The 20,304-nt window shown below is 45.3% G+C and overlaps 1 non-coding gene across 1 annotated transcript; it reads right to left on the bottom strand.

Annotated features, from left to right (window-relative positions):
• Nucleotides 1-2,506: 2,506 nt before the first annotated feature.
• On the bottom strand, nt 2,507-2,579 carry Trnap-cgg (transfer RNA proline (anticodon CGG)). Its single transcript has one exon. It is a non-coding gene; the product is annotated as a tRNA-Pro (tRNA).
• Nucleotides 2,580-20,304: the final 17,725 nt, after the last annotated feature.

Raw genomic sequence — 20,304 nt, 5'->3', positions numbered from 1 at the left:
TTTGGCTAGGTGATGCTACGTTGTCTTTACGTTGATTCTCAGAGCATAAAGCTTCGACTTAAACCACAGATAGTCACCGACACGGCGTGGTTGTCCAAACTCCAGTGACAGAACCTCGCGTTGAAACCAAGCGTTCCCACCTCTCATAAATCTACGGGCACGTCGTCATTAGCGTAGGCCTTCCATCGCTTCGGGGTCGCGCAGCGGCCGTTGCCTTTCACGTTCCCTAGTATTCTCTTGTGTACGGTCTTCGCCTCACCGCCGTCACTTCGCAGCCATTTGTAGGGCTAACTGTGGCCTTCTTCATATTTAGTGGACCAGTGGTGAGAAGTGGGATTTGCCCCACATCTGTGGCACATAACCCTTTCTTCGCAGGCATTTGTTGAGCTAACTGTTCCGTTCTTAATTTTTAGTGGACCAGGTGGTGATTAGTGCGATTCACCTAATTTCTGTGGCACATACCCACTCATGATGATGATTGACTGAACAGTTTCGCTGTAAAAAACAGCCGAGTAGGAGAGGAAAAAACGGTATTTCTACACACCCTAGTTGCGTGTATATCTCAGCTTGAAAAACAGAGCCGGTTTCAGAATCCTCGTCACAAAGGAAAGTTTATTGAACCTGTACACGCAAGCGCGAAAGACACTTAAAAACTAAATACTTATAAATTGCGTCAGTGTAACTTATACAAACGCTAGACGCAATTACTGGCGCGAATTGAGGGACTAGTTCACATGTCCATGGAGCCAAATGTTATAGGAATTGCAATGACTTGTTATAGTGAAAAGCCTGCGAACAGGTTCTGTTTAGATTGCTGTTTTTGTCAACACATCTTAATTATTATTGGGGCCAAAGTTAAAATAAACAAGTGAAGCGAAAATACTTTAAGCACACTTCACATCCTTTAGACCAACATTTCTCATCTTAAGACAACATTCAGAATGTTCTCGACCGCGGCGGCTGCATTTTCGATGGAGGCGAAAATGTTTGAGGCCCATTTACTTATATTTAGATGCACGTTAAAAAATCCCAAGTAGTCGAACTTTCCGGAGCCCTCCACGACGGCGTTCCTCGTAATCATATCGTGGGTTTGAGACGTTAAACCCCCGATATTATAATTATACCAAATGTTCTTGTGGATGCTACGAAAACATCGATGTCACCGCACGGGGAGGCACGTTGACGAGAATAGCATATAAACGCGCACGGCAACACGCCGCGCCAATTGGGTCTTCTTGGGGCGTCTCGATGCCAGCGTTCCTGCGCAGCGCGGCGGCGCGGCGACTGCGGGCGCTATATGAAGTGCTCCCATAGCGTTACACGGCAGTTTTCTGGACAGTCTAAAAGTATTGATAGGTACTGGTAGCGGTAATGTAAGGTTTTGATTTCAGAATTTCTAAAGCGAGAGAACGAAAAAGACAACTGTATGCCTGTCATATAAAGGTAAGGAAGCAGATGAGTTTTCAAGGGCTCGTTTATCTTTGTTAGACACAATATTAATGAGAACTAACAGACAATAACGCCAAGGAACGGATCAGGTGGGTGGTTATTGTAGGTATTTAGAATATAAATGTGAGAAAGTACAGTGGACGAAAGATGACTTGCAGCCGGCACGGGACCGGAACCTGCGTACCTTCGAATAAACGGCGTCCGATGCTCCTCCCACTGAGCTACGGCGGCGGTCCTCGTCACGTCCACGTTCTGGGGTATATATGGTTGATTTAACCTAGGAGTGTCGTCAGACGCCCAATCGCAGCCCTGGCGGCGAGTGTGGAACCACTCTTTTGTTTGCCTGTTGGCGTCACGTAGCACGTGATCATTTTACGAGTTGGCACGGACCCAATAATCCATCGCATACTACCTGAAGGCATAAGTCTGCCAGGGACGAGACTCGTCGCTATGACTGAGGAAAGCAGATGATTTTTCAAGGGCTCGTTTATTCTTTGTTAGACACAATATTAATGAGAACTAACAGACAATAAACGCCAAAGGAACGTACAGGGGGTGTTATGTAGTATTTAGAATATAAATGTGAAGAAAGTAAAGTGGACGAAAAAGTGATTGCCGCGGCAGGGACCGAACTGCGACCTTCGAATAACGCGTCCGATGCTCTACCACTGAGCTACGGCGGCGTCATCGTCCCGCACTTTCTGGGGTATATATGTTGATTAAACATAGGAGTGTTAGTCAGCGCCAATCGCAGCCATGGCGGCGAGTGTGGAACACTCTTTTTGCCTGTGGCGTCACGTAGCACGTGATCATTTTACGAGTTGGCAGCTGACCAATAATCCCTGCATACTACCGCAGGCATTGAAGTTCTGCCAGGACGAGACCCTCGCTATGAATGAAGGAAAGCAGATGTTTTCAAGGGCTCGTTTATCTTTGTTAGACACAATATTAATGAGAACTAACAGACAATATACGCCAAGGGAACGTTACAGGGGGTGTTATTTGGTAGTATTTAGAATATAAATGTGAAGAAAGTAAGGGGACCGAAAAGATGACTTGCCGCCGGCAGGGACCGAACCTGCGACCTTCGAATAACCGCGTCCGATGCTCTACCACTGAGCTACGGCGGCGGTCATCGTCCCCGTCCACTTTCTGGGGGTATATATGTGATTTAAACCTAGGAGTGTTAGTCAGCGCCAATCGCAGCCATGGCGGCGAGTGTGGAACACTCTTTTTTGCCTGTTGGCGGCACGTAGCACGTGATCATTTTTACGAGTTGGCAGCTGACCAATAATCCCTCGCATACTAACCTGAAGGCATTAAGTCTGCCAGGACGAGACCCCTCGCTATGAATGAAGGAAAGCAGATGATTTTCAAGGGCTCGTTTATCTTTGTTAGACACAATATTAATGAGAAACTAACAGACAATAACGCCAAGGAACGTACAGGGGGTGTTATTTGTAGTATTTAGAATATAAATGTGAAGAAAGTAAAGTGGACGAAAAGATGACTTGCCGCCGGCAGGGACCGAACCTGCGACCTTTCGAATAACGCGTCCGATGCTCTACCACTGAGCTACGGCGGCGGTCATCGTCCCGTCCACTTTCTGGGGTATATATGTTGATTTAAACCTAGGAGTGTTAGTCAGCGCCAATCGCAGCCATGGCGGCGAGTGTGGAACACTCTTTTTTGCCTGTTGGCGTCACGTAGCACGTGATCATTTTACGAGTGGCAGCTGACCAATAATCCCCTCGCATACTACCTGAAGGCATTAAGTCTGCCAGGACGAGACCCTCGCTATGAATGAAGGAAAGCAGATGATTTTTCAAGGGCTCGTTTATCTTTGTTAGACACAATATTAATGAGAACTAACAGACAATAACGCCAAGGAACGTACAGGGGGTGTTATTTGTAGTATTTAGAATATAAATGTGAAGAAAGTAAAGTGGACGAAAAGATGACTTGCCGCCGGCAGGGAACGAACCTGCGACCTTCGAATAACGCGTCCGATGCTCTACCACTGAGCTACGGCGGCGGTCATCGTCCCGTCCACTTTCTGGGGTATATATGTTGATTTAAACCTAGGAGTGTTAGTCAGCGCCAATCGCAGCCATGGCGGCGAGTGTGGAACACTCTTTTTTTGCCTGTTGGCGTCACGTAGCACGTGATCATTTTACGAGTTGGCAGCTGACCAATAATCCCTCGCATACTACCTGAAGGCATTAAGTCTGCCAGGACGAGACCCTCGCTATGAATGAAGGAAAGCAGATGATTTTTCAAGGGCTCGTTTATCTTTGTTAGACACAATATTAATGAGAACTAACAGACAATAACGCCAAGGAACGTACAGGGGGTGTTATTTGTAGTATTTAGAATATAAATGTGAAGAAAGTAAAGTGGACGAAAAGATGACTTGCCGCCGGCAGGGACCGAACCTGCGACCTTCGAATAACGCGTCCGATGCTCTACCACTGAGCTACGGCGGCGGTCATCGTCCCGTCCACTTTCTGGGGTATATATGTTGATTTAAACCTAGGAGTGTTAGTCAGCGCCAATGCGCAGCCATGGCGGCGAGTGTGGAAACACTCTTTTTTTGCCCTGTTGGCGTCACGTAGCACGTGTATTTTTACGATGTTGCAGCTGACCAATAATCCCTCGCATACTACATGAAGGCATAAGTCTGCCAGGACGAGACCCTCGCTATGAATGAAGGAAAGCAGATGATTTTCAAGGGCTCGTTTATCTTTGTTAGACACAATATATATGAGAACTAACAGACAATAACGCCAAGGAACGTACAGGGGGTGTTATTGTAGTATTAGAATATAAATGTGAAGAAAGTAAAGTGGACGAAAAGATGACTTGCCGCGCAGGACCGCACCTGCGACCTTCGACAACGCGTCCGATGCTCTACCAACTGAGCTACGGCGGCGGTCATCGTCCCGTCCACTTTCTGGGTATATGTTGATTTAAACCTAGGAGTGTTAGTCAGCGCCCAATCGCAGCCATGGCGGCGAGTGTGGAACACTATTTTTTGCCTGTTGGCGTCACGTAGCACGTGATCATTTTACGAGTTGGCAGCTGACCAATAATCCCTCGCATACTACCTGAAGGCATTAAGTCTGCCAGGACGAGACCCTCGCTATGAATGAAGGAAAGCAGATGATTTTTCAAGGGCTCGTTTATCTTTGTTAGACACAATATGAATGAGAACTAACAGACAATAACGCCAAGGAACGTACAGGGGTGTGTTATTTGTAGTATTTAGAATATAAATGTGAAGAAAGTAAAGTGGACGAAAAGATGACTTGCCGCCGGCAGGGACCGAACCTGCGACCTTCGAATAACGCGTCCGATGCTCTACCACTGAGCTACGGCGGCGGTCATCGTCCCGTCCACTTCTGGGGTATATATGTTGATTTAAACCTAGGAGTGTTAGTCAGCGCCAATCGCAGCCATGGCGGCGAGTGTGGAACACTCTTTTTTGCCTGTTGGCGTCACGTAGCACGTGATCATTTTACGAGTTGGCAGCTGACCAATAATCCCTCGCATACTACCTGAAGGCATTAAGTCTGCCAGGACGAGACCCTCGCTATGAATGAGGAAAGCAGATGATGTTTCAAGGGCTCGTTTCTTTGTTAGACACAATATTAATGAGAACTAACAGACAAGAACGCCAAGGACCGTACAGGGGGTGTTATTTGTAGTATTTAGAATATAAATGTGAAAGAAAGTAAGTGGACGAAAAGTGACTTGCCGCCGGCAGGGACCGAACCTGCGACCTTCGACTAACGCGTCCGATGCTCTACCACTGAGCTACGGCGCGGTCATCGTCCCGTCCACTTTCTGGGGGTATATATGTTGATTTAAACCTAGGAGTTGGTTAGTCAGCGCCAATCGCAGCCATGGCGGCGAGTGTGGAACACTCTTTTTTTGCCTGTGGGCGGTCACGTAGCACCGTGATTCATATTTACGAGTTGGCCAGCTGACCATAATCCCTCGCATACTACCTGAAGGCATTAAGTCTGCCAGGACGAGACCTCGCTATGAATGAGGAAAGCAGATGATTTTTCAAGGGCTCGTTTATCTTTGTTAGACACAATATTAATGAGAACTACAGACAATAACGCCATAGGAACGTACAGGGGGTGTTATTTGTAGTATTTAGAATATAAATGTGACGAAAGTAAAGTGGACGAAAAGCATGACTTGCCGCCGGCAGGGATCCGAACCTGCGACCTTCGACATAACGCGTCCGATGCTCTACCACTGAGCTACGGCGGCGGTTCATCGTCCCGTCCACTTTCTGGGGTATATATGTTGATTTAAACCTAGGAGTGTTAGTCAGCGCCAATCGCAGCCATGGCGGGCGAGTGTGGAACACTCTTTTTTTGCTGTTGGCGTCACGTAGCACGTGATCATTTTACGAGTTGGCAGCTGACCAATAATCCCTCGCATACTACCTGAAGGCATTAAGTCTGCCAGGACGAGACCCTCGCTATGAATGAAGGAAAGCAGATGATTTTTCAAGGGCTCGTTTATCTTTGTTAGACACAATATTAATGAGAACTAACAGACAATAACGCCAAGGAAAGTACAGGGGGTGTTATTTGTAGTATTTAGAATATAAATGTGAAGAAAGTAAAGTGGACGAAAAGATGACTTGCCGCCGGCAGGGACCGAACCTGCGACCTTCGAATAACGCGTCCGATGCTCTACCACTGAGCTACGGCGGCGGTCATCCTCCCGTCCACTTTCTGGGGTATATATGTTGATTTAAACCTAGGAGTGTTAGTCAGCGCCAATCGCAGCCATGGCGGCGAGTGTGGAACACTCTTTTTTGCCTGTTGGCGTCACGTAGCACGTGATCTTTTACGAGTTGGCAGCTGACCAATAATCCCTCGCATACTACCTGAAGGCATTAAGTCTGCCAGGACGAGACCCTCGCTATGAATGAAGGAAAGCAGATGATTTTTCAAGGGCTCGTTTATCTTTGTTAGACACAATATTAATGAGAACTAACAGACAATAACGCCAAGGAACGTACAGGGGGTGTTATTTGTAGTATTTAGAATATAAATGTGAAGAAAGTAAAGTGGACGAAAAGATGACTTGCCGCCGGCAGGGACCGAACCTGCGACCTTCGAATAACGCGTCCGATGCTCTACCACTGAGCTACGGCGGCGGTCATCGTCCCGTCCACTTTCTGGGGTATATATGTTGATTTAAACCTAGGAGTGTTAGTCAGCGCCAATCGCAGCCATGGCGGCGAGTGTGGAACACTCTTTTTTTGCCTGTTGGCGTCACGTAGCACGTGATCATTTTACGAGTTGGCAGCTGACCAATAATCCCTCGCATACTACCTGAAGGCATTAAGTCTGCCAGGACGAGACCCTCGCTATGAATGAAGGAAAGCAGATGATTTTTCAAGGGCTCGTTTATCTTTGTTAGACACAATATTAATGAGAACTAACAGACAATAACGCCAAGGAACGTACAGGGGGTGTTATTTGTAGTATTTAGAATATAAATGTGAAGAAAGTAAAGTGGACGAAAAGATGACTTGCCGCCGGCAACAAAGATAAACGAGCCCTTGAAAAATCATCTGCTTTCCTTCATTCATAGCGAGGGTCTCGTCCTGGCAGACTTAATGCCTTCAGGTAGTATGCGAAGGGATTATTGGTCAGCTGCCAACTCGTAAAATGATCACGTGCTACGTGACGCCAACAGGCAAAAAAAGAGTGTTCCACACTCGCCGCCATGGCTGCGATTGGCGCTGACTAACACTCCTAGGTTTAAATCAACATATATACCCCAGAAAGTGGACGGGACGATGACCGCCGCCGTAGCTCAGTGGTAGAGCATCGGACGCGTTATTCGAAGGTCGCAGGTTCGGTCCCTGCCGGCGGCAAGTCTCTTTTCGTCCACTTTACTTTCTTCACATTTATATTCTAAATACTACAAATAACACCCCCTGTACGTTCCTTGGCGTTATTGTCTGTTAGTTCTCATTAATATTGTGTCATATAAAGGTAGCGTACGCCTCTTGGCTCGCTTGCACCGCACTTCAGCGGATTTTTCGAAAAAAAGATGACTTGCGTATACTTTATGCAACAGTCCAATTACATATCGCGGGCGATAAAGAATTTTCTGAAGCATACGTCCTTAAATACCACGGTGTGGACAAACTTGGAGGACACCACAATCACTGAAAGATTATTTGTATCGCTTCTCACCGTTACTCTTCATTTAAGAACATCCACTGGTTGCTTTCAATCTGCGAACGTTTAATATTCTGTATCGCCTAACATGCTAGCCATTTCAGTGCTTCCAAATAGTAAGGGTGTTCTCCGGAATGGTTTGTAAAAACACAAACTAACTACCGTTTCGCTTCATTTAATATTTTTTGGGAGCATGCTTTCGGCTACAATATTTTGAAGGTGTCAGGAAAAACTACTTGCCGTGACGTTTCCTGACTGTAGTTTTTTAAGAGGCTAAAGGCGGGCGAGTAAACGTGCCGTGAAGTGTCTTTGTATTTCAGAATTCCTTTACAAAGAGGCTAACGGTAATATGCTTTATAATATTGTTCGGGCGAAAACCGCAAATCCGAGTTCAATACACGTCTTTGGGGCAAATCTAGCGCTTAAGAAGAAGAATAGTCGGAATAAATTGAGCCAACGAGAGCCATGACAAGGTGGAGACAACCGACTGCTTCAGAAGCGAAGAAAAAGGGCTCGCGCAGTCTAGTCACTCGTGGAACACGGTCGGAACAGGCCGGAGGTCGACCGAACCCGCATTGACGAGCGGGGTTCGCGCACAGAGGCGCCTGTCTTCAGGACAGCGAGCGCCTCACGTTCTTCAAGTCGCCAGATCTGTTCGTGGCCTCCTGTGTCGGGGAACCCGCATCTACGCGCGTGGTTCATCCTGCCGGGCGTCGTCAGGACAGCGAGCGTCGCGGGATCTTCGCCTGGCGCTGAAGAGACGCGGGGAGCTACCGACAATGGCGGCTACCATCGACCGAGTGGCTGGTCGCCCACTCGCTCCATGACCCTTGCTGCTGCGAATTCACTACCACGCCCGACCACGCACGACCACGTCACCGCCGGGACTAGCAGCCCACTACTTCCCGGACTCTATAGCACCGCCACGTGGGACGAGCTGCTACCGTTGAACGTTCTCGCCTTATGTATTTTCGTGTGTGTGTGTGTGTGCCGTCCGAATATAATTGTCGTTTGGTTTTTGCAATCACCCACCGTCTCCTCCATCTGCAACGCGTCACACGCTCTGCGGCGTGACGATCCTAAAGTACAACATCACAGTCGTTTCTCTTTCTCTAAATGTTTGTCGTCCTGTGTCGCATAAGCCACAGATTTTAATTGATGGAATTGTTAAAATTAATGTCTTCGATCACTCCAATATTCACATTCAGGTGCTAGTCAGTTATTGCCACTGACCCTGTCTAGTAAAATGTTTCTTGTCTGAATTGGTTGCCTAACACTTCACCGAAATCAGGAGACGCGCACTACTGTTCACACACATAGATTCGCTGCTCACCGTCACGAAGGTGGAATGAATTTATTAAATAGGCTGCCTTCTCCAAAGAATGCCGTTTTATTAGATATATGGACAGCTGCTTGCATAGCTTTCTAAAAAATTCAAAGTCATTCCTTGAAGAACGTTCGCAAAATCCGATTAGTTAGCCACTGCTACTCATGCCGCATCCCAATCGATAGGTTCAATATTTTTTTTCTTTCGAGCGAAAAGCCTAAGCTTCACTTTTCGGGTAACATGCTGATGCATTCTGCGAAAACCTTTAAATAGCGCGGTAATATAATTGCAGCTTTCGCTGTGAGTTTGCCTTCTGGGCAATTCGGAGCTAGAAAACTTGCCGCAGTACGTTAATCAATGCAACTTTTCGACCTTTCGCTAATGCCGGATAAATATACCTGAACAGAGATGACGTTAGCAGCTGCAGCCTACGTCACAGCCTGTTTTGGAACGCGCTGCCTGTCGTAAAACTGCGCAAATATTGCCTCATTCTTGCGCGTTAGACGACGCTTTTAAATTTATCCAACCAACACGGTCCCTCGCTCACCGAAAACCATTCAATAACTTTTGACGTCATGTTCAAGTATTCGCGCACCTGTTCTTAACTGAAGAACAAAAGAAAAAAAACGAAGCACAAAAAGCCACTCATGCAGGCTTAGAACTATAACATGAATAATTAAGCCACAATCTTTCCGCGATGTTCTGCAAGATCGGGAGAGCAGTGACGTGATACAAGCGTTCATACAAAGCGCTGCTCCATTACAGTTCACTTGTGAGCCTTTTTCTATTAGCGGAGCGATTGCTTCAGCAGCTCCTACAGGCAGCAAGCCGGCTACTGAGCGGAAAGAGCGGCTAAGTCTGTAATGAAACGTCGCTGCAATGAAATTAGCTGTGAGATTGATGCTGGTTCCTGGTTGCGTAGAGCTCGGTGATGGGTCTTGTGAAATAAAATGATCGAGAAGTTACGGTGCTGTTATCTAGAACTTCGCCCGACTTAGATCAACAAGTTAAAAAAAAGAGTTTGCTGGTTGCCGCAGCGGTAAACGTCTGCCAAACTTTAAATACGAAGCGCATCTATCTATCTATCTATCTATCTATCTATCTATCTATCTATCTATCTATCTATCTATCTATCTATCTATCTATCTATCTATCTATCTATCTATCTATCTATCTATCTATCTATCTATCTATCTATCTATCTATCTATCTATCTATCTATCTATCTATCTATCTATCTATCTATCTATCTATCTATCTATCTATCTATCTATCTATCTATCTATCTATCTATCTATCTGCCTACGTCTAGGGGCTCTCGTGATCGCCTCCTTACATTGGTTTAAACCGAAATGGGCGTGGGAGGTTAAGAGGATTTGAGGAATAAGTCTGTCGGGTCATGACATAAATAACGTAAAAATCCTGTCGCGTTCGTTGGCAAACCCTTTTCTCCAGACACGTGTAGCACATACCCGTCTACCACAGGCCGCGGTGTGCGGGTATGCGCCACAGGTGATTGACTTAGAGGAGGTCACGGGCATCCCTTGTCAATCACCTGTCGCGCATGCCCGCACAGCGCCACTAGTGTCCGCACTGGTCCCCTCTTTTTGGGCGTAATAAGGAGTACACCACCACCATCACAGGCGATTGAAATTTTGTGTCTACCCAGTAAAATCGAGAACGGCCAGTGGTAAATTACATGCGAGAGCATTAAGAAAAACCGACATCGGGAGCGTTCACCCGGCGAATGCAAAGAATAAAAATAAGAACTCAGCAGGAATCGACTCAAAGCATTCTACGTGCAAGTTAGGTATTCTACCACAGAGCCACGCTATGTCTAGAAACTGCTTTGGAAAACACCCTATGCAGGCGTAATGTCGGTCAAACGTCAATTGCGGTTGTGGTGCTGGCTATCTAATATTATAAAAAAAGCAATAAAGATTACTTATATACTGCTACGATAGAGGCGTCATGTCAGGTTAATGTCCTTGATTCCAGTGTTGCCTATGCATTTATAGCAGTCTAAGAAACATTCCATTAATATTCCTATGATTCAACAAGCTATATTCAAGCTTTGCTCGACCCCGGAGGAATACGCTAACGGAAGTTACGTATGAAATTCACATCATCCCACCGTAAAGTGAACTTTGTTTCGGTAATACTGAGGTATGTGCTCTACGCTAGTGCTGACGCTGCGTCAGATCATAAGTTACCCCTTAAACGCCAATATTGTCTACATGCTTGGTAAGGCCATGATTTGAGCAACTACTACACTTACAAAAACACGTCGATTAAACTCCTAACGCGTGGATCAAAGCCAAAAATGCAACATAGAACAACTCGCTGAATGCTTCGCATGAAACCGATTCTCATTGCTCGATATCCTTACACCAGCCTGGCTGTGAGGGTGGTCCATGAAGTTTACAGCTGCGGTAGGCTATGCATTATTTGTCCTTTATCAGGCACTCGGAAAGCATGTTTTACGTTATACTACCATGCGCAATAGTTTTCAGACGTTGGGAAGGCAGCGAATCTCCTCCACATTAGGCAGGGCGATGCTTTTTGATATTCACACTTACCATTCCAAAACCTAAATAAAATGTTGAATATACTGCCACTCGTTTGAGCCAGAGAATGTGTCAGAGAATTATAAGAAAATTTACTTCATTAGCACATAATATTCGCAATTTAACCTGTTTTTATCGGACATTTTAGCAAAGCAGACTTCAAGTAAACGCTGAGACTTTCGAATATTTGTTCTTAATTGCGGCAATCATTTTGCGACATACGAGTATTTGACGAAGGTACCTTTTTCTTCTTTGAGACTGTTGTTCATACTCTCACGCCAAGCAAATTTGAGGATTATTTCATGATATTCGTGTTACCATTCATACACCTTCAACTGTTTTATTAATAAAAGATAGTAGAAGTACCTTATTCTTTGTTAAGGTGTTGTTAAGGTAAGATGTTGACTAGTAAGCAGTTTTATTTTTGTAGGGTTTTGTGGCACGTTATATTTACCGTGGTCCCTTTTGCTGCGTGCAGCAGCAGTTGTGAGTACTAAAGCTTTTTCACTTGACGACGCCGGTAAAGATTCATGTATTTACGTTTATTTAGTTATTTTTGTATTGCAGAAACACTGATATTTAGCCAGATTTAGTTCTTGTGATATTTTGTCGCGCCTTAATTGGCTAGGATAAAGTTATTTATAATGCAGCATAGTTGGTGAACATTACATCAGGACGGTACTTTTAGTAGTAGTAGTAGTAGTAGTAGTAGTAGTAGTAGTAGTAGTAGTAGTAGTAGTAGTAGTAGTAGTAGTAATATTAAAAATACTAATACTACTACTAATAATAATAACAAGGAGCAGAAGGAGAAGGAATAAATGTTTATTGTACTACTTCTCATAGAATTTCTGGCATCAAAGAAGGTCTTTTCTAGCTAACGGTACCCTTTATTTTTCTGACGTGGGCCTACCACCACTCCTGCGCCAACGTGTCATTGAAGAAACAAGCAATTTAGATGAAGACGACATAGATCAAAGGCATGCCTTCACACAACAGATGTAGTTAATGTGAACCCGCCGCGAACTCATTGCAATAAATATACGCTTATGTTCCTACGAAGTCTAAACGTGCCGCGCATATAGTCACGAGGGAGCAGCGCAGCCATCACTGCACATCAGCACGAAACCGTAGAAGAGGAGATATTCTATATTTACATAGAAAACGTCATATTCTATATGACTCATCTATGATAAAAACATCAGAAGAGTCATCAAAACCGTAAAGCGAATCTAGCAAATTTTTGTTGGCCCCTGACTTTTAACAAGTTCCGTGGAGAACAACAGTGCGTTCTCTAGTTTTTAACTGCTGTCGTCAGATGGTTGGTGAAAATTACGTTAAGCTAGATCAATCGTTGGTCCGTTCGGTGCACCGCCTAGATAACAGAAACGCAGAAGGCAAAGAGGTTGTGTTCTTGTGTACTTAGAATATTTGCAGCAATTTAGCATTTATTGTCATGTGTATTTAATTGGAATAAATATACCCTGAAAGCTACCCTTGTCATTGAATTTGTGTATAGATTCGTAATCATATTAATTGCAGTTCTGCTCCTGACATGTAATAAAATACTCATGTAATTGATTGGGCCACTAACTAGCCGCGCAGGCTAATGGTCCAAATATTTTTGTAACCATTTTTTGTACTAAGTTGATTGAATAAACACTGAACTGAATTGAATAAGAGCGTCTGGTTGGCTATCCTACGTTAGAGGACTGGGAAGCGGGACTAGAAAGATGAGAGAAAGAGAGGATGGAAGGAAAGAAAGAAATAGGGGTAAATACACTGGTACATGTGGAATCGTACTGCTAGTCAAAGGTGTTTTCAGAAGCCCGTCGTCCTCAAGAAGCAAAAAGGTGCTTTCACTGCCTTGTGGGCAGACAAGCACATGGAGGGAAAGGGGGCGATCGTAGAGTCGTCGCGGCGCGTTGGAAAGTCTGAGTGGTTCTGAGGCAAACCGAGGACAGTGGCACAAGTCGTCGATGTTTTCATCGGTGCCGCAGACATCGCATGTCGCACTGCCGGTCCCTATTTTATTGCGATAGCAATTATATGGACAGTCTCAGCTGAATTTTGCCGTCGCCGTCATGCACCGTATATGTATAAGTCTGTATATATATATATATAAAAGCCTCAAAGAAAAATAATTTAGAAAAATTCTTCCGAAGCGCGAAATTGAACCAGGGACCTCTTGCTCCGCAGCGAGTGGCGCTAACCGCTACGCCACGAAACGCAGATCCTCCACGTAGCTAACGGCGAGCGTTATATACACACCCTTTACCGCTGGACGGACTCGGAGACCGCCGGCGCTTATAAGTGTTTCTTCATTACCAGCGAGATGGCGCTAGGAGCACGAAGGGCGCATTTAAAAGTCGTCGGCGAACTCGCTCGCTTCTTCTTAATTTGTGCAGGGAAAACCTTGCCCTTCTGCTGTCTGCTCGCGCGGTTTTCTGGTGGTGAGGGGAAGAGGGTTGTTTCAAGCTTTTACCGTGGTGTCCGCGCTCATGTTACGGAGCGTACGAAAGTCACTCGAGCTCAAGGCAAGCCGCTAAACGAACAGACAGACGATGAGCGCGAACTATCAAGTGTCACAGCTCGACACTTGAAGCACGCTAGTTTCCTTCGCTGCTTCGGCCGCCTTTGCAACAGGAGTGCTGTTCAAACTGAGAGTATCCATTGGCGAGCCTCACTTCGTATAGCATTAGTTTCTTGCTATCGCATTCATTGCTTTGCCCTTGCGGTGAAACTGTGACTTTTATTTCCTAAAACTTTTTTCTTAGACATAAGCTAGCTTCACGAAGCTGTTTCCTATGTCAACAAGTAAGTTACTGTACCTGCAGTTATGTAAATAGCTTATGTAAATAGTCACTGTAAATAGTCATACTCTTAAGGATATCTTTTGGATGTGAAAATTTTAAAAAAATTTCCACATCTATAAATAAAAAGCTGGAATATGCGAAGCCTAACGCTTTGTCGAAACATCGAAATGAATTCGGTAACGGGGACGTGAGCATTCTTTCGTGATGCGAAACGTGAACCGTGCTGATGTTCGTATGCGTAATTCTAGAACCTTCCACATCCTTCAGCGTTATGTCTCGGGAACGCCTTACCAATAGTTTCTCGCTTCTGATTCCAGCTTACGTATTTGTATGTCTAGAAGAGACGTGTTTGTTTCTATCCACTTGAATCAAAGCCAAGCATTTTTTGTTTCTGGTAATTTAGCTCCCTTTAAAGGTTTCAAATGAGAGTCCCTCTGCTTTTTGGCACCGGGGCTGCAGTACACGAGTACATAGATTCACGCTGCGCAGCTCACTGATTATAAAGTTTCCCCGTTTCCACGACATCGATTCTAAACTCGAGTCACGCAGAGCACAAAAGCTGGAGATTTGGTGTTCGCGGACTCGAAATCGCAAAATCTGACATTGACGAAAGCTACGTGACACAAAAATCTTCCAGAAAATGGTGCGGAAGCACAATGAGAAAGGAAACGGTAGTCAGTCGCTTTCACACTTCGTTTCCAACCTCAACAAAGGCGTCCGCGGTGTCTCTGCATTCTGAAAAAAGTAGGTCGAAAAGTGAAACAGAACCACCTCGCCAAAGCGGTGCCGCGGCTACGGCTGGGGAATTTCAATGAATGTAGCTCTCGAAGAAGCGAACAGCTTGTTCGAGGATGTCAGCGGTGAGCGCAATCTCTGTTTCTAACCGTCGCCAAGTTCTTTTTTTTTTTTTTTGATGACTTGCTTGCTGTGTTATTTGTTACCCGTGTCTCTGTAAAAATATTGTGTCTCCTCCTTGGCCGATTCTTAGTTGTTCTTGTCGTTCTTGAGGCAAACGCGGAAGCTGCGCTGAAAGGTCCCGGTGACGTTTGTGGGCAGTCTGACCCGGTAGATGGAAGGCACGTCTCTTTTTCTCGGAGCACATGCTCGGTAGTCCTTCAGACCGCAAGCACTCGCCGCCGCAGTCATAAGTCTTTTAAATTGGACTTTTGCCAAGAAGCGAGACTCTTCAGAGAGCGAGAGGCAAAATAGAATGGAGGCAGTGCTTTGGTTTTAATCGCCGCAGAGAGTTCTCTCCGAGAGCGCCTTCTTTCCTGACATGCTCTGTGGTTGCGTTGAACTGAATATGTAAAATAGAATGCCTCGCTCCGGAGCCACTTTCCCAGTGGGAGCACCTGCATCGCTGGCCAGATTTAGGCAGCCCACGTATTATGACATTTCGTGTGGAAATCTTCCTTTGCGTCTGTTGCGAGCATCCTTACGTGTTTTATAATGCAACGCAAGCAGAACTCCTTTTTCTTTCTTAACTTTACAAACCACTTCCACGGACATTTGCTTACTACGTTTTTCCTAGTTCACTTGCATTGCCATAGGAGGTGGCGTGCGCGTGATATTGAAGAGGCTTTTGCGAAAGCGTAATTACGACGTTGTGCTGTCAGGATGAGCAACAGGACGTATACTAATAGTGAGCTACCGTTCGGAAATCGGCTACGTACTTGATCTGTTACAGTATTAGTTGAAAATACACAGGTTGGCGGATTGCGAAGTTGGCAGGCATCACTATAGGCGCAGCTTTGCTATATATATAATATGAGTGAACTTGAAGTTGGCAGGCATCACTACAGGCGCAGCTTTGCTATATATATATATATATATATATAATATGAGTGAACTTGCGTTATTGTATTACGGCAATAAAATAATGAAGGAAGGTAAAGCAAAAGTAATCGATTACATTTCTGTAATTGCTCAATTATCTTGGACTGTAATTGACCACTGTGTGCCCCGCCACGGTGGTCTAGTGGTTATGGCGCTCGGCTGCTGACCCGAAGGTCGCGGGATTGAATCCCGGCCGCGGCGGCTGCATTTTCAATGGAGGCGAAAATGTTTGAGGCCCGTGTACTTAGATTTAGGTGCACGTTAAAGAACCCCAGGTGGTCGAAATTCCCGGAGCCCTCCACTACGGCGTCTCTCATAATCATATCGTGGTTTTGGGACGTTAAACCCAAAGATATTATTATTATTAATTGACCACTGTAATCAGTTACATAATAAAGAAAGCAATTTTACCTATAATCAGTTAATAATATATTCTGTAACGTGTACAAGTCTGCTCTATACCTGGGTAATATTGTTGATCCAAAATACAGGGAACGAAAATACCTTATAGAACTGGTAAACCCCGTAGGTGGGTCAGTAATGGCTCGATGATCTTGGCATAAAAACCTACAAACTTACAAAAAAAAAAAAAACGGGTGCTACACTGTAGGAAAAATAATTGACGCTCTTAGAAAAATTGGTCTTAGCGGCAAGTAAACGAAGAGGCGTAAGAAAGAAAGGTGCAATAATCAGGCTGTGCCGTCACACGGAAATTTAAACGAAGAATGGTCGGCCCTTATCGTATCTTTTCGCCTCGACGACCATGATGTGGATATAAACCGAATCATTTTTTTTTTTTAATTTTGCGGACCAAACTAAAAGAGAAGATGAATACTGAGATCAAGCACGCAGCGACTCATTGTTGCCGAGCTTTCGCGAGCCACGAGTTCACACCCGTGGTACAGGTATTGGCACACGTACCGAAAAAATAAACATCCTATATCATTCGCAAAAATGCGAAGCCAACAAAACGGTCTAGCTTCGATCACGGCGCGTGCATGAGAAGAAGAGTGTTGAACGGGTGTACGTCGCGCCCGTTCCACACTGTCCTATTTAACAGATGTTATATAGCGGGATAGAAGAGTAAAATTACAACCAGGTGTCACACAATGCGAATTGCGTAACGAGTGGGTGTTTTATAGCTTCCTACCCAATAGAAATGGCTCAGCTATATTTCTTCATCACCTTCAGGCACACTTCAGGCGATTAGAGCATTTGCCAAGGGCACCATCTCGGAACCGGCCTTGCGGATCCTCCGGGACAAGAACATCGAGCCACACACACTCGTCTGGTTCCCAGCTCACATGGGACAGATCAAGGGAGCCCCGTCCAATCTCAATGAGTCTGCCCACATAGCTGCGCGAGGACTAGTAGACCGCGTAGCTACCGGAGGGCGCGCTGAGGTTTTGGAGAATCGGGACCCGCCCACCTCGTATAACGAAATACCAAACATTTTTACCTGGGGCGGAGACAGTACCCTCCACCACACAGAAAATTAAGCAGACCACAGGCTCTGACACTCAGGCTACTTCAAGTCGGGGCGTACCTTAACCCCGCGCTATTGCACAAGATCTATCCTGAAATACAGCCAACTAATGCATGTTCATTATGCGCAGATATCGCTAATCTCGAACATATGCTCTGGCGGTGCCCCGCGTTACACGGCGGCGAAGTCATCACGCCGTCAAAATGGGAAGAAGCTATTACAAGCTCCGTACTCGAAGCACAACTATGGGCAGTCCAACGGGCCCGCGACGCAGCAGAGAGACTTGGTCTTTCTGTTCCGACGTGGGAGCGGCCCGCAACGTGCTAGGGCGCGTTCCGAGGGACCGAAATAAAGTTTATTCATCCATTCAGGCACACAAGCAACAATACCAAACATTTTTACCTGGGGCGGAGACAGTACCCTCCACCACACAGAAAATTAAGCAGACCACAGGCTCTGACACTCAGGCTGTAGTAGTCGTCCCACAAGAGTTTACAACGAGCTCTAGAAAGGCCTCCAGCTTTCGCTGTGACTGTGCTGTGTGAGCCGCGCAGGCCTGCCGTTTTGTTTTTTAGCCACCATATCAACATTGATGCCTCTTTAACTCCTTTAATAATGGTCGTGATTTTATGCGTTTCATGTTTTGGGAATGTAAGCAATTTCAGAGCTATTGGGCTGTTTTCTCTTTACAATACATTGCAAATGATTACACCAAATTGTTATGCACAGGTGGAATTTTGTCGCTTTTTCCCACTCAGCAGTGACAGCCCGCACATTCAGAGGGAGTCCCACAACGTGGGGTCCATTTGGCTGCGAAAACGACAGGAGAGAAGCCGACGAACTCTCGACGTTACGCTCAGTTGCCTCGATAATATAGCGTAGTGGGTATCTTGTGCGTACAACGACCTAGCCGCGCACGCGGCTAGGTCGTTGTACGCACAAGGACCTTATTCGTAGCATTCAACTTGTCTTCTGCAGTACCTTGCGGCATGTGCTTTCAAAGCTATTTTTAGGTCCTCAGGCGCAAACCCCGATCGAGCCTTTAAACTCCAGTAATATAACTGCTGGAGTTTTACATTCCAAAACCACGACAAGATTATGAGGCACGCGGTAGTCAGGGACTCCGGTTTGATTTCGACCCTCTGGTGTTCTTTAACGTGCACCTAAATCTAAGCACACGGGAGTTCTTTGCATTTTCACCCAATGGAAATGTGGCCGCCGTGGCCGGGATTCGAACCCGCGCCCTCGAGCTTAGTAACGCGACACCCTACGTGCTGAGCTAGCACGGTGAATCATTTAAACCTCAGGAGGATTGTATATTACAACAGGAAGGAGAATACTCGATTGCATCAGCAAAATAAAAATATGCTACGGCAGAGTCAAATGTTTCCACATTGCCGCTACGCGACACAGCTGTACCACAATTTTATTTCTAGGAAAAATTGACTACCACTCGTACGCATAGCACAAAGCCAGAAGAAAATCCATACGAATTTCTCAGAAAGACAGCTTTTCAATTCACGCGAATTCGTCCTGGACCATCGCTAGCATCCTCGTTAGCTCACTTGGTAAGCGACCGTCGGGGGAGTCGTCGTTCCCGGTTGAGATCTTGGCACCAAGATTATTTTTTGGTCAATAAAGAAGCTTCCTTCCTGTGAATTCCGCATGGATTTATTTGTAGTTTGTGCTACAAACAGGTGGTTGTAAGTTTTATTTTCGCAACTCTTACGCCACCTTGCGGGATTCTACGGGAGTGATTTGTAATTTTATTTCAAATGGAAATAAACCTCGAATATAGCGAACTTCAATATGACGAAATTTCCAACACAAAAAAAAGGAATTTCACTTTCGAGAACTTCATGCCGATAGAGCACCGTGTATGTCTTCCGTAAAAGCACGCTCTAATCGTAGCCTTGAATAAGAGAAATCCATTAAAACAAAACAAGAACAAACGTTTGCACTCATTATGAAGCGTAAATGACCGTCAGTTTGTGATCATGGCGCATTACCTTGCGCTTACAATTTCTGAGTACATCGTAGGCCTCCGCAGCAGCCTACGCAAAAGGACATTAAGGGTAATGCGATTACGCCTGCTTTCGTAGCAGAGCTTAGAAACATAAACTTTGCCTTTTTTGTGTGCGTGTGAGCCTGAAGATTCGCCCTTTCTTATATTTATTTTTATTTTATTTTTAAGATCTCTGCCTTAGTTTTTGTTTTATGTCAAGAGCCACACATATCCTTTAAAATATCAGCGGAATCGTCTTTTCTTATCTCAAGTTATACACATTCTCCTCCGTCCGCACTAACGCGATTGACGAAAAAATACAGCACGGAAGAAGGTAGAAATATCTTTGTTTGTAAGAGATGTTTCGGCTTGGGTGTGGGAGCTAAAACACCTTTTCAATAAAAATAGGTCTACCTTGGTGGGCGCTGCGTTTCCTCGCCAGCGTGTTATTCCCAAAAGAGGTGGGATTCCTTCCAACTCTTCATCGCACTATCGCGATTATTTGAGATCATTTGCTCACCAATTTCATTGGTCTTCCCTTTAATTTTATTTTATTGTGTCACTGAAAATGTGTTTAGCAAAATTTGGCGAGGACAAACT

Source organism: Rhipicephalus sanguineus, chromosome 5 (genome assembly GCF_013339695.2).
Source record: "Rhipicephalus sanguineus isolate Rsan-2018 chromosome 5, BIME_Rsan_1.4, whole genome shotgun sequence".
Taxonomy (NCBI): domain Eukaryota; kingdom Metazoa; phylum Arthropoda; class Arachnida; order Ixodida; family Ixodidae; genus Rhipicephalus; species Rhipicephalus sanguineus.
The sequence above is the reverse complement of the archived record's forward strand: the minus strand, read 5'-3'. Positions and strand labels throughout refer to the sequence as shown.